Source organism: Lynx rufus, unplaced genomic scaffold, assembly GCF_022079265.1.
Source record: "Lynx rufus isolate CCGP_SWC_20201006 ecotype Redwood Valley unplaced genomic scaffold, mLynRuf1.p SCAF_9, whole genome shotgun sequence".
NCBI classification, from domain to species: domain Eukaryota; kingdom Metazoa; phylum Chordata; class Mammalia; order Carnivora; family Felidae; genus Lynx; species Lynx rufus.
This window is the reverse complement of record NW_025814897.1, coordinates 108,801,717-108,815,907: the sequence shown is the minus strand read 5'-3', so window position 1 is coordinate 108,815,907 and position 14,191 is coordinate 108,801,717.

The following is a 14,191-nucleotide window of genomic DNA, read 5'->3' as shown; positions in this document are numbered from 1 at the left end:
AATGTTCATGTAATATACATCAGCCCTAAAGATGTTCATTTGCTTTTAACTCCGCATGTCTTATCCTAAGAAAACCAGCCAAGATCCAGACAAAGTTTTACGTACAAAGATGTTTGTGGTAGCCTTATTTACAATATAAAAAATGGAAACGGTTCCAACATACAAAGGTAGAGGCTGATTAAGGAAAGTATGGTTTTACCAACACAGTGCTTCTCAAGACTGCCAAAGAGGCCAAAGGCTTCTAGGGGTCACCCCAAGGAATGAGCTGAGGCAGGGCCAGGCAGAGCCAGAGCCCCCTGTCTTGGCCTCAGCCAGGCAATGTAGAGGAGTCAAGGGCAGGATGGAGAGGGAAAACCCTTACTCTCTCTCCCCTAAGGCCTCGTGCTGGTGGGTACCAAGGGCAGGCCCACCTGGGTACCAACAATAAAGGGTGTCATCGTTTTCTCTTGTTATGTAATAATTTATCACAAATTTAGCAGCTTAAAACATCTATTTAGTAGCCCAAGCGTCTGCGGATCTGAAGTCTGGGCATAGCATGTCTCTGTTCTCTGCTCTGTGAGGCTGAAATCAAGGTGTTGGCCAAGCTGGGTTCCTTTCTAGGGGTTTCTTCACCAGTCAGAGAAACTCTGTTTTTAAAGGGCTTATTAAGTCAAGTCCACCCAGAGAATTTCCCTCTCTTAAGGCCAAATGACTTGGGACTGTAATTACATCTACAAAATAACTTTACAGTAGTGCCTAGGTTAGTGTGAAGAGGGTGCTGTCCTTACATGAAAAGATATTGACTCCGTAGAGCCCAAGAAAGAAAAATAAAAAGCAAAGGAGGAAGTTATTGAATGTTTGTATCTATTTTGAAATATGTAAGGCCTTTGATGTTGGGTATAGTTTCATTTTGTGATAAAAATAAATGCTAAAAATAATGTAGTATGAAAGAGGAGGAGTTAGATCATCTGCTATGGGTGTTAAAAAATAGACTAGGTATGACACCGGCTCTCCTCCCTTCTTTCAGTCCTTTCCTGAATTATTAATTGCTTGTTATTATCTGGAGGCGGAGGATGGGGCTGATTGTCAAAAGACTGGCTCTGGTGTTTTGTAGAAAACTTTCTTTTTTTTTTTATTAATTTTTTTTTCAACGTTTATTTATTTTCGGGACAGAGAGAGACAGAGCATGAACGGGGGAGGGGCAGAGAGAGAGGGAGACACAGAATCGGAAACAGGCTCCAGGCTCTGAGCCATCAGCCCAGAGTCCGACGCGGGGCTCGAACTCACGGACCGCGAGATCGTGACCTGGCTGAAGTCGGACGCTTAACGGACTGCACCACCCAGGCGCACCAATATAGAAAACTTTCAAGAGCATGTCAATACTCTCTCTAGAATGTGGGGGTATTTGTCGTCTATTGTGCTCAGATAACAGGAAGAATCTCATTCCACATCCTATTATAAATGCTCAGTGGCCATTTGGATTTCCTTTTCGCCATCTTGCATCCTTTGCAAGGTGCACTGGTTCCAGATCGGAAGTCAGTCACTGGTTCCGAACGGAAGTCAGAGTCTCAACTGACTGAGCCACCCAGGTGCCCCTCCCCTTCTTTTCAAATATTGGTGCCAATACTTTTCCCATCTCAGTGCATCAATCCAAACCTTGAAATCACGGTTGAATCACAATGGACATCTAGCCTTTTTCCTGTTTCTGAGGGCAGTGGGTTCGGCATGGCCTCATGTGGTTGAATGGCTGTTACTGGTTTTGTTAAGAATACATTATCAGTGTTTAGTTATTTTCTTCCAGTTCTGTTTTACTTAGAGTTTATTAGGAATGGCTGCTAAATTGTACCCAACACCGCAAGAGAACAGTTTCCTCTTTTAACTCATGGATGTCATGAAGTGTGTCACTTATCACTTTTCTGATAATAAAACAAATGTTTGGGGTGCCTGCGTAGCTCAGTTAGTTAAACGTCTAACTCTTGATTTTGGCTCAGGCCAAGATTTTACGTTTGTGAGATTGAACCCACATCAGGCTCTACACTGATGGCTCAGAGCCTGCTTGGGGTTCTCTCTCTCCCTCTCTCTGCCCCTCTCCCGCTCATGTGTGCACACATGTGCACTTGCTCTCTCTCTCAAAATAAATAAACATTGTAAAAAATGCACTTTAAAAGATCATGTATTAAAAATATTTGTGCACCAAAGAGCACTATCAAGAAAGTGAAAAGATAATTCACAAGATAAGAGAAAATACTTGCAAATCATATATGTGATAAGGGTCTAGAATCTGGAATTATAAAGAATTCTTACAACTCAACAACAAAAAGACAACCTGGGGCGCCTGGGTGGCTCAGTCCATTAAGCGTCTGACTTCAGCTCAGGTCGTGATTTCACGGTTTGTGGGTTCAAGCCCCACATCAGGCTCTGTGCTGACGGCTCAAAGCCTGGAGTCTGCTTCCGATTCTGTGTCTCCCTCTCTCTCTGTTCCTTCCCCATTCACACTCTGTCTCTGTCTGTCTCTCAAAAATAAATGTTAAGAAAAAAAAAGACAATCCAATTTAGAGGTGACGAAGGACTTGAATAGACATTTCCCCAAAGACGATATACAAATAGCCAATAAGCACGTGAAAACATGCTTAACCTCATCAGTTATTTGGAAGATGCAAATCCTATCTCTTCACACCCACTAGGAAGACTATAATAAAAGAGATAAGCAATAAGAAAATACCGTTGAGGACATGAAGAAATTAGAACCCTCAAACACGCTGGTGAGAATGCAAAATGGTGCAGCCACTGTGAAAAAAATAGTCTGGCGGCCCCTCACACAGGTAAACACAGAATTACCATAGGATTCAGCAATTCCACTCCTAGGTATATATCCAAGAGAATTGGAGGCATTGAAACATATAAGAACGTTTACAAGAATGTTTACAGTGACACTGTTTATAATACCCAAAATAGGAACAACCCAAATACCCATCAACTGTTAATGGATAAATAAAATATGGTATATCGTACAATGGGGTATTATTCAGTCATAAAAGGGAATAAAGTTACTGACACGTGCCACAACATAGGTGACCCCTGAAAGCATTATGTTAAGTGGAAGAAGATACAAACAAAAGGCCACATAGTATATGATTCTGTTTACGTAAAACGCCCAGAAGAGGCAAAAGTGTGGAAACAGAGAACAGATTAGTGGTTGCCAGGAGCTGGGGGAGGGAAGAATGCTGAGTGACTGGTAACGGGTATAGGGTTTCTTTCCTTTTAGGGTGGTGAAAATGTTCTACAATTTGATGGTGGTGATGGCTGCACAACAGTGTGAATATGTAACACTGTGGATGTGTTAAAAACCACCGAATTGTACAATTAGAAAACTTTTTAAATCTTTATTTATTTTAGAGAGGGAACGAGAGACACAGAATGCAAGTAGGGGAGGAACGGAGAGAGAGGGAGACACAGAATCCGAAGCAGGCTCCAGGCTCTGAGCTGTCAGCACAGAGCCGGACACGGGGCTTGAACTCACGAACCACGAGTTCGTGACCTGAGCGGAAGCCAGACGATGAATCGACTGAGCCACCTAGGCGCCCCTGAATTGTACAATTTTATTTTATTTTATTTTTTTTAATTTTTTTTTTCAACGTTTATTTATTTTTGGGACAGAGAGAGACAGAGCATGAACGGGGGAGAGGCAGAGAGAGAGGGAGACACAGAATCGGAAACAGGCTCCAGGCTCTGAGCCATCAGCCCAGAGCCCGACGCGGGGCTCGAACTCACCAACCGCGAGATCGTGACCTGGCTGAAGTCGGACGCTCAACCGACTGCGCCACCCAGGCGCCCCAGAATTGTACAATTTTAAAGGGTGAATTATCTCAAGAAAACTTTTATTTTTAACAGGGTTATGTGTGTTATAAGCAACACAGTCTAGTATAAATGCTCATTATTTTCTTTAATATGAGATCCTATATCATCAATCCCTTATGTTCATCTGTTTTGTCTCTTAAAGTCATCATATGAGTGAAGTCATATGATATTTGTCTTTCTCTGACTAATTTCCCTTAGCATAATACCCTCCAGTTCCATCCACGTAGTTGCAAATGGCAAGATTTCATTCTCTTTGATTGCCAAGTAATACTCCATTGTATAGATATACCACATCTTTATCCATTCATCCATCGATGGACGTTTGGCCTCTTTCCATACTTTGGCCATTGTCGATAGTGCTGCTATAAACATGGGGGTACATGTGTCCCTTCGAAACAGCACACAGGTATCCCGTGGATAAATACCTAGTAGTGCCATTGCCGGGTCATAGGGTAGTTTTACTTTTAGTTTTTTTGAGGAACCTCCATACTTTTTTCCAGAGTGGCTGCACCAGCTTGCATTCCCATGTCACATATATTTGTACCTTAGCAAGGGCGGATGCAAAGTAGGAATCAGATGGAACATTAGGGTCGAGATTTCATCTTTGGAAACTGCAAACTGAATAAAGGCTTCGAGAGAATCGAGTCAAAGAGCGGCAGTATATATAAATAAATAATATTTATAATATAACATAATTAATAGCATATATGTGTGTTAGATCATACATCTATGTATGTATGATCAGTAATAGATCATCACACCCCTGCTCCAAGGATGCCAAAGGGAAATTTTAAAGGGCTTGAGGGAAGCGCAGAGACAGGACAGAAACACTTCGAACTGTCACGTGATAATGATATGCTACAACCTAATCTCAGGAGAAGCAATGTTACCTCCTGAGTCGAGTGAGAAAGGACTTATTTCACTCTTTAAATTTAATTCATTTTACACCTTCATTTTTTCCATTTATTTATTTTTTTTTATCACAGTAAAGGCATATAACGTACAACTTACCATCTTAACCATTTTTAAGCCTACCGTTCATCAGCGTTCTCTTTACTTCGGACACGAATGTTGCCGGGAGGCATTGCTCTACACCTTAGGCACGGCGCCACCAGGTGGCAGCAGCGTGACGCGATCCGGGATCGCTATTCAAACCGTCCTGCCCAGATTTCCCCTTCCGTAGCTATGTGAAGCTAGGGCTTTCAGGGCCCGAGCCTTGAACCAACGAACTACTGTTTCCCGAGTTCCTATCCTGTCTGAGGCATTGGATTTGATCTGTGGTGGAGAGGGAGATGGGTTACAAAGACAGTAAGCCCCCCCACCCCCCACCTTTACTCACCCTTTGCTCTTCCTTCTCCAGCCTACAGGTCTGTCTGCCACAGGACTTTCATCCCCCCGGGTGGCGCCCGCCTTTGCAGAGCTAACTCCAATTCTTGGTTGCCCGAACCAGGGAAACAAGAAGCTGGAAGTTGCAGGCATTTGCTTGGGGTCCCGCAGCTAGTAGAGATCCCAACCTAGAGTGGATGCAGATTTGCACTCTATCCATTCAGGTTGGCTTTGAGCCCTTGGTGACCTTGGGCAGGTTGCTTGATCTCTGCACTGCAGCTTCCTAGTTTGTCAAATGAGTATAAAACCACAGGGAAGGGCTGTTGGGCTCCAGGGCAGCTGTGAAATGAAATGAGTTGATGCGGGTGAAGCCTCTAGGCCCTGGAGTGTTGGCTAGAGACCCATCAAAGAACGTAAATGATCTCATTAATAATGTTTTATAGGGGAACCTGGGTGGCTCAGTTGGTTAAGCGACCGACTCTTGATTTTGGCTCAGGTCATGATCTCACAGTTTGTGAGGCTGAGCCCCGTGTCAGTCGAGCAGGCTGACAGCACAGAGCCCGCTTGGGATTCTCTCTCGCCTTCTCTCTCTGCCCCTCCTCCCCTCAAAATAAATAAACTTAAAAAAAAATAAAATAAAAGCCAGCATACAAAGCGATACAACAATGATATTACTCTTCTCCTTGATTTCTGTGCTCCAGCCCCAATGGCCTTGCTTCCACGACCAAGCCAAGCTTCCTCCTGCCACAGGACTCTTGCACATTCCCTTCCCGTTGGTTGGGTGTCTCTTTCCCCCTCTCATTGCTTGGTAGCCTCCATTCTTTTTTCAGATCACAGACGAACTGGAAACTATCCCCAATCCACCTGACCAAGTAAATTTCCCTCCATTATACCCTCGCATCACTCTTATCCTAATGGAAATTTTATATTATTTTTGTTTTATTTATTTATCTATTTACTTTACAGAGAGAGCTTGAGCAGGGGAGAGGTGCAGAGGGAGAGAGAGAGAGAGAGAGAATCTCAGGCTCCGTGCTTAGGGCAGAGCCCGATGCAGGGCTCAATCCCATGACCTTGGGATCATGACCGGAGCTGAAATCAAGAGTCAGATGCTCAACCAACTGAGCCACCCAGGTGCCCCAGGAAATTTTATATTATTTTTGACCCCATGCTAAATGGTGGGAACCCTGCCTATGTATTCACAGTTGTGTTTCAGTGCATGGAATGTGAGAAGTGTTCAGTATTTCAGTAAGTATTAGTTGAATGAATGTTACTTCCTGTAATCTTCAGAATAGCCCTGTGAGATACACACTTTTATTTTCATTTTCCAGATGAGGAAACTGAGGCTAAATGACTTACCTAAGGTCATATAGCCAGAAACTGAACTCACCTCCAGCTGACTATACAGACGCATCATCTATCCCTGTTATTTGGCAAAGGCCCAAATGTCTTTCTGAGTTTGTCTACGTTTTTTTTACTTCCTTTTATATAACCTGACATTTTCCTGGGATTCTCTTGAGTCAACCAGCCTCAAGTAATTATTGCTGTGACATTTTAAGAAGTGTCAGTACATTGCACATGATCAGAATCAGGCTAGGTGAACTGTTTTCCTCCTACTGTAGAACAGCTTCCTGTTTAGTGATTAAGCAGAACCACTGAGTACAGTTGTGCAGGCGGTTCACTGAGCAAGCGCACCTGGCCAAATGGGTGGGAATGAGGTGGTGAAATTAAGCCTGGGTTCTGCTGGCCAAGCTGTGCATCTTGCCGTGAAGCTGTATCACCCCAGGGTGGGGTGGGGATTGGGACTCTTTCCAGCTTGTGCAAAGGCACCCTTCACTCACCAAGCTGGTTGCTCAGGGAGCTGCCTCTGCCCAGAGGGGAGTGTCTTTCCCAAGGTCACTCAAGGGTGGCGTGTGGTCTAGATGGCCCTGGATTTATGTTTAGCCCACCTGCGTGTTTTAACTGAATGAAGCATGCTCTGCTGTAGCAATTTCGGAAGAAAAGGGTCCTTGTGTATTTGGGGAGTATCATGTATGAACGGGAAAAGATGGAAAGGACATCAGTTGTTCTCACTTTCCCAGTCCAGCCTTCAGGGTGGGTGGCTCTCACCGGCTGGACATTCTTCTTTAGGGCGTCGTGTTAACTGTCCTTCTAGAACCAGGGCTAGACTGAGCCTAAGTGCTCACCCCAACAGGAGGGCTGTTGGCCCAGACGCTCTAGTTTTTTCAGGATGGACAGTCTGACAAGTTTAAGAAATTCAAATATTTGGGGCGCCCCAGTGGTTCAGTCGGTTCAGCGTCTGACTCGTGGTTTCTGCTCAGGTCATGATCTCACAGTTAGTGAGTTGGAGCCCCGCGTCGGACTCCGTGCTGGTGGTATGGAGCCTACTTGGGATGCTCTCTGTCCCTCTCTCTCTCTCTCTCTGTCCCTCCCCCACTCACTCTGTCTCTCAAAACATAAACTTAAAAAAAGTTAAAACGTTTCAAAAAAAAATTCAAATATTCTTCTGGCTCATCCTGGGAAAAGAATAAATTTTCAGGAAGACAAGACAGTGCACAAGGTGGACCCGGGAGACGGAGCTCTCAAGGACGCAAATTTTTTCTGTTTCCTTTTTTAGAAGTAGCTGATTTTTTATTACTGAACAAAGCAAATACCCTGAATGTACACACGTAGCTAGCGAGTGGCCACGCAGCTATGGTGCATTTTCAGCTCCATTTACGTGGAATTAAAGCTACGGTTTTTATACCTTGTCCTACTTTTGGTAGACAGCAGTTTTCAACTCGTCCTCACAGTCAGAATGAGCTTACTCTGACATCGTATTTTTCGTAATTATCAGACTGACTCTGACGATCTGTTCTTTCACGATTCCGTACCTTGTTTTCTTGTCTAATATATTTCAATAGTTATATCTCCTCTCCTAATCAGGCAAAAAAAAAAAAAAAAAAAGAATTTGGAGCCCTTTTCAGATAAAAGCTGACATTTAGCTATTTCCACTTCTGTGTGTAAGATTTAAGTCTCTCTTTATGTTCTGATGTCACTCGGTCACTTTTTAAACATCAAAAATATGTTGCCTGGCTTGCCGAGAAGTAATGGTTATCCTGTTTGGCGCGCTGAATGAAGAATGATCATTGCAAGTTTGCTGATTGAATTTACTTTCAAACATTGAAAATTTTGCTTCAGGGCCGCCTGGCTGGCTCAGTCGGTTAAGCGTCCGACTTCGGTTCGGGTCACGGTCACTGATCTCGAGGTTTGTGAGTTCGAGCCCCGCGTCGGGCTGTGTGCCAACAGCTCGGAGCCCGGAGCCTGCTTCGGATTCTGTGTCTCCCCCTCTCTCTCGCGGCCCCTCCCCCCCCCACGCTCTGGCTCTCTCTGTCTCAAAAATAAACATTAAAATAATTTTTTTTAAATATTAAAACAAAAAAAATTTTGCTTCAAATGGACATTAAAGGAGTCGTGTCAGTTCTTAGTTTTTACCGGTTTACATGAAGTTAAGCAAAAGCTGGGGAAGAGAATAAACTGTCCACGTTCTGGTAAAACCAACTTACAACACAGAAACCTTTGTTATATGTTATCAGAGTTTCTCTGAGGAGTCACATTACATTTCTGCGGCAAGCAAGCTTTTACCCCTTAAACGCCTGAACCCCCGGGGGCCCCTGAGGCGGCTCTGCGGGTCCCCAGACCATGCACACTTCCACTGGAGTCCCGTCCTTCCAAGAAGTTCCTCCAGTGGCTACTTTGGAGACCTTTGCAAGTTCTCTCTCCCCCTCACCTTCAATTCTCTTTCGCTTTGTTTACGTCTCTGCCACTGCCCCTGTCTTGGAAGGGCAATAACAGATTCTTGACAGCTTGTATCTTTCTTTTTTTAACGTTTATTTATTTTTGAGAGAGAGAGACAGAATCCGAAGCAGGCTCCAGGCTGCGAGCTGTCGGCACACAGCCCGACGCGGGGCTCGAACCCACGAACTGTGAGACCATGACCAGAGCCGAAGTGGAACGCTTAACTGACTGGGCCACCCAGGCGCCCCCTTGACAGCTTGTACCTTAAGTGGAGGAATTCGTAGGTCCTTCAGATACTTTGTGTTAAGCAGTTCTAAGACAAATCAGCCTTTTTCTTTTTCCTTCCTTCCTTCCTTCCTTCCTTCCTTCCTTCCTTCCTTTCTTTTTCTTTCTTTCTTTCTTTCTTTCTTTCTTTCTTTCTTTCTTTCTTGTGTCGGGGAGGACACTGATCAGGATGTGTTAACATGCAGACCAAGTCTCCCTGTCTTTACTCATCTTAGTGATGTCACATCTGCCGGCGTGGAGAGCGTATGTGGTAGGAGAGGCTGAGTAGCAGGACGGTCGTAGCTGCAGCAGTGGGCGTAGGAAGGTGACACATAAAAGTTCATCCCACCACAGGCATATTGACTGGGGTTGGGAGGGTGAGAGAAAGCAAATCCCCTTAACCGGCGAAGCTGAGGCCAGCAGAGGAGAGAAATGTTGCCCACGTGCCTGGAGCAGAGCGTGCCCTTCCTGTGGCCGGGGGTTGGGCCCATTCCCACTCATCATGCCTTCGCCGTGGGCCCCATATGGGCAGTCAGCCCCTGTTCCTTGTCTTCTCTGTGGCTGGAAGCCCCCCTGTACCCCATCTCTTCTCTTTGTTCTCTTTTTTTTAATGAAAAAAACGTTTTTTCCAATGTTTATTTTTGAAGGAGAGAGAGAGACAGAGCCTGTGGGCCAGCTCTTCCCTCAGCGCCCCATCCAGTCCCTCCCCATGTCTCTTCTCTTGCCAGTTCCGGCTCTTGCTCACAGATTAACGCCTCCCGTGGAAAAGACTCGACTTTCTGCGGATGGGACCAGCCGCATGAGTTGAAGGGCCCAGGGCTCCTTGTTCCAAAATGATTAAGAATTTCAAGATGGCGGGGCGCCTGGGTGGCTCAGTCGGTTGAGCGTCCAACTCTTGGTTTCAGCTCAGGTCATGATCTCGCGGTGCGTGAGTTTGAGCCCTGCGTCCGGCTCTGCGCTGACAGTACAGAGCCTGGTGAAGATTCTCTCTCCCCTTCTCTCTCTGCCCCTCCCTGGCTCACTCGTGCGCTTTCTCTCTCAAAATAAATAAATAAACTTAAAAAAAAAAAAAAGGAGAATTCCCAGATGTGGCAGCAGAGCATTAAACCCAATGTGGGACCCTCCCGAGCGTGGGGACAGGTTGCACATCCTTCAGGGTGGCTGTGTTCAGTCATTCGCAGCTAAAGTCATAGCGTCCCTTTGCTTGAAGCCAGCGCTGGGCCAGGACCATGCTGTTGGTCGCCCTTCTCTTGACTTGGGCCTCTCAGCTGCTGCATTTCTCCTCAATGGATCTATAGTACGATTTTGTAATTTTTTATGTTTATTTATTTATTTATTTTTGAGGCAGAGTGTGAGCAGGAGAAGGTCAGACACACACACACACACACACACACACACACACACACACAATCTGAAGCAGGCTCCAGGCTCTGAGCTGTCAGCACAGAGTGCCACATGGGGCTCGAACTCACGAACCGCCAAGAACCTGACCTGAGCCGAAGTCGGACACTTAATGGACGGAGCCATCCAGGAGCCCCATCTGAATGGATCTACATTATTGATGAGGGAGCGTGGGGCAAGCTAAGGGGCAAAGCACAAGCTAGCAGCCCCCCACCCAACCCCCAGGCGGAATATGGGTGATATTCCTTGGACACTCCTGGCTACCCAAGAACAAAGGGGAGGTGTTTACGTGCTTACCACGGTAATATGGGAAACTAAGGCAAATGAAAAACTAAATTCCCTTACTGCCGGCAGCCCCCTGACAAGTCCTTGAAACCGGCAGAGTGACCTCCCTCTAGGAGCTCAGCTGCCGCAAGGATGACACTTTGCTGGGGGCAAAAGAGAACCTTAGCTCAACATTATCCCAACCTCAAGGACCCTGTAAGTTTACTTCCTTTATCTCCACTGCCCCAAGATACGTGCAGGTAATCATACCCCCGAGGTTATGGCCCCTGATATACATCTGAAGAGTCTCATGACTGGGGTTTTATTAACCAGTAATAAGTGGTGTTTCCCTAGCAACAGCTAGCCCCTAAACCTTGCTTCCAAAATACCTTGGAGACTTACTTTATCCCTGACCACCTCCCAACCTGAGGGTATATAATTAGTTACCTGTCAGCTTTTCCTGCCCATGGGTCCTGTCCCCGTGCTTGAATAAAACCACCTTTTGGTACCAAAGACATCTTCAAGAATTCTTTCTTGGACATCAGCTCTGGACCCCATGAACCGACCACCCCCCAAAAAACTTCATCATTGTAACCCTTACTAAATCCTTCTGAGACCAGCTGCTGGTCTATGAGAGGCAGGTGGTTATGCTGGCAACAGCCCTGCCTGGGGAACCAGGAGACCCGTCTAGGATTATATGACAACGGACCTCGAGTTGCCCTTGAGCGAGGGCTTGCTAAAGAGAGAAATGGTCCTGGGACCTGGGAGCCAATAACAACGGTAGCACTATTTAAGGTATTTTCAAGGGTATTTTCTTTTGTTATCTTCTCTTGCGCAGAACTGCTCTGGAAATTTCCATCTAGAAGGAGTAGGAAATGACCCAGAAAAGTCATATTCTTCAAACATTCATTACCTTGTTCATTAAAAGTAATCAGCACCCATTAGGAAAGGTGCCCCCTTGCAGATGAAGGAGACTTGATGCCCTGGGTTTCTTGAGCCATTGGACTCCAAAACCCATCGCATGCTTGAAGACAGCTGGAGAGGATGTATCTGGAAGAGTGCAATGGCAGAAATGTTCTAGATCTGTGCTCTCCCATACAGTAGGCACATATGGCTACTAAGCACTTGGATTGTGGCTAGTGAAACCAAGGGACTGAATTTTGTCTTATTTATTTATTTTTAAAGTTTATTTATTTATTTGTTTTTATTTTTTAAAGAATTAAAAAGCTTTTTTTACCCTTTATTTATTTTTGAGACAGACAGAGACAGAGCGTGAACGGGGGAGGGTCAGAGAGAGGGAGACACAGAATCCGAAACAGGCTCCAGGCTCTGAGCTGTCAGCACAGAGCCCGACGCGGGGCTCGAACTCACGGACTGCGAGATCACGACCCGAGCCGAAGTTGGACGCTTAGCCGACTAAGCCACCCAGGTGCCCCTAAATAATGTTTTTAATGGTTATTTTTGAGAGAGATAGAGGCATAGGGAGAGTGGGGGAGGGGCAGAGAGAGAGGGAGATAGAGAATCCCAAGCAGGCTCCATGCTGCCAGCGCAGAGCCCAACCCGGGACTTGAACTCACGAAACCGGGGAGATCATGACCTGAGTGGAGACCAAGAGTCAGCCGCTTAACTGACTGAGCCACCCAGGAGCCCCTCATCCTTTCCTGATTATGCTGTTAGGCTGTGTTGTAGAAACAACCCTAAGACAGGGTGATGACGGTACCGTGGCCCGTGTTATCCACCAAGAGGTCAGCAAGGACAGTGGCCCTTTTGAAATGGCAAAGTGGGGACCTCCACGAATCTCCCCCCTCACCGAAAAACAATGTGAGTACTTACGAGGAGATATAAAAATCACCTTTTTCAGAACTCTGAAAATTAATCACAATTAATCAGAGGCTTGCAAGAGAGGTTCAACAGATTAGTCATTTGGGAAATGCAAATCGAAACCACAGTGAGATGCCACGTTACACCCACTGGGTTGACTATAATCAAAAAAATAATAATAATAACAGGTATTGACAAGGACGTGGAGAAATCAGAAGGCTCATCCATCACCTTGCCGGCGGGAATGTAAAAAGGTGCCATCTCTCTGGAAAACAGCCTGGCGAGTCCTCACGAAGTTACCCTATGCCCCAATAATTGCCCTAGCGGCCGTACAACGAAAGGAATTGAAAGCAGGTATTCAGACCAATACTTGTACACCAACGTTCATAGCAACCAACTCACAATAGCCCCGAAGTGGAACCAACTCAAACGACCCGAGAGGTGATGAATGGAGACACAGGGTGGTAGATCTACACTATGGAGTATTATTTGGGCGTAAAAAAGGAATGAAGCACGGATAATGCTACAGTGTGGGCGACTCTTGGAAGCATGACGCGAAGTGAAGGAAGCCAGACGCAGAAGACCACGTACTACGTGATTTCCTTTCCGTGAAATATCCGAAATGGGCCACTCTATGGAGGCAGAGAGTAGACCTGTGAATGCCACGTGTTGGGGGGAAGGGAGGAAAGGAGAAGGACTGCTGATGGCTACTGAGCTTCTTTTTGGGGTGATGAATATGTTCTTCAATTACACAGCGGGGATGGTGGCACAAGGCTGTGAATATACCAAAGTCCACAGAATTGTGAACATTAGACGGTTACATTTTATGGTATGTGCACTACATCTCAAAAAAGGTGTTATGAAAAACAACCACGTAAAGCTACCGATTAAAAAAAAACAAAACACTTTGTTGCATCCACACGACTCCTGAAACAGAATGCTACGGGCACCAGTGACAGTCACAACAAAGTTTATTGCAATGAGAAGCAAGGCCGACCGATGGGGACCAACACTCTTGATCAGAGTGCGGCCCGGAACAGCCGGGGTACAGAGTTTTTAAAGCCGATCACATCGTTTTATCATTACCTGGGAACAGAACAGAGAAACAGTTCCCAGATGAGTTAGAAACAGTTGCTGAATGAGGTGATTATTGTAGACTTTCTGCCGCTAAGTTGCAACCAGTGGATCTCCTTGACCTTGCCTCTGATGCTCTTTTCTTTGAGCATTTGTTTCCTTCATTGGTGAAGCCTGATTTACAAGAGTATGAAGCGTAATTTACAAGAGTAAAGCAAGGCTGTTATCTCTTGACCTTCAGTGTCGGAACAAAGCTGTTATTTTTCAAGCTACAATTAGCCCTACACTACAATTTAACCCTTACATCTCCCCCTTTTCTTGTCAGTGAATCAATCCCTTGATTCTTCGTTAGGAACTAAGGGGACATAGTTGGACCTAATCATTATTTTTGTTTCACCAACTCGCCTCTTGACCTACTGTTCTAACCAAT